This window comes from Mesitornis unicolor, unplaced genomic scaffold (assembly GCF_000695765.1).
Source record: "Mesitornis unicolor isolate BGI_N332 unplaced genomic scaffold, ASM69576v1 scaffold14605, whole genome shotgun sequence".
In the NCBI taxonomy this organism is placed as follows: Eukaryota; Metazoa; Chordata; class Aves; order Mesitornithiformes; family Mesitornithidae; genus Mesitornis; species Mesitornis unicolor.
Genome location: NW_010187648.1, coordinates 72,671 through 74,093, shown reverse-complemented (window position 1 = coordinate 74,093; position 1,423 = coordinate 72,671).

The following is a 1,423-nucleotide window of genomic DNA, read 5'->3' as shown; positions in this document are numbered from 1 at the left end:
AGAACCCCACAGTTTAAATCTTGTCTCTGCTGCTTCAAACCATTCTGGCAGTTGGCAGAGGAGATTTGTTTTCATGTTCAACTGTAACTATTTAAACTAACCTAAATAAAAAGAAATATTAGTGCTGCATCCATCTCAAATGGATAGCACTGTGCTCATACAGGGTGGACATATTTGCAATGGGAACAGATGAAAAATGAACAGATTGTTTGGGCAGATAAGTCATGGCTTTTTCACCCATCCCTGGGGCTGCATGAAAGGGAGTGAGCCTACTCTTGAGGTAGGAGATCCCCACCTTCTGCAGGAAGAAGCTGCCTATCCCCATGGGAAAGTATGACACACTGTGCTCCAGATCTTGCATAGACCTTTAAAATGCAGTGGCCAGCCTAAGACCTCTCCTCTTGCACTCTTAGAGGTCCCCAAAAGCGTTGAAAGCAATACTTTGGGATGTCTCAGCAGGGCTGACATACACTGTAACACCATGTGTGAAATCTTCCTGGGCCTGCCCCAAGCACGGATTCAAGGCGTTATTGGAGTGTCCACTGGCTAGGCAAGGACATTTTGCCACCTGGAGAGCCAGGGCTTTCTGTGGTGGTTTTGCAGTGGGCTGTGAAGCTGTGCTGTAATTTCTGCCTGTGCTGCTTCAACTGCCACACTGGCTGATGAGTCCAGTCTGGCTTTATAAAGAAACCTCAGTTCATATGGAGAACCATGAGTTGACAGTGCACTGGAACAGGCTGCCCAGAGAGGTTGTGGAGTCATCTCTGGAGACATTCAAACCTTCCCCGGACGCGTTCCTGTGTGACCTAGTCTAGGTGATCCTGGTCTGGCAGGGGTGTTAGACTAGATGATCTTTCAAGGTCCCTTCAAACTCCTATATATTCTGTGATTCTGTGATGAGTAGTGCTGTACAAACATATAGAAATGGGACTGTGACACTAGAGCATAAAGACAGCCATAGGAGCTTCATGTCCCTACTCTCCCAGTAGTTGTGACCAGTGCCTTAAACATGTATCTTGAGTCCTAGGGATTTCACTTACATGTCCACATGTAACTGGAGTAGGAGACCTTGTGCCATTTGTTGTTTGTGCCATGCTCGTGGCCTGGATGTGGGGATTCATGCACCCTCCCTTCATGGGAAAGGCACAGTTTGGACTCATAGTCAGACTCAGCTCAGCTTTTTCTCCTGTGCCCAGCCTTGTCACCACTGCAGGGGGGACGTGGGAGTGGGAAGACCCTTCTCCCCACTTAAAGCTCGTTTCTTCTCCCTCCACCCCATTCAGTTTACAGCTGCAATTCAGCCACCCTTGCCCTTTGGAGCCTGTTGGCGGTGGTGGTGGGAGACCCGGGGCAGCTTGTGGAGAGGAACGCCACAGCCTGGAGCAGGCCTGGGTTCAGCACCGTGAACAGCGGCTTGCCCTGC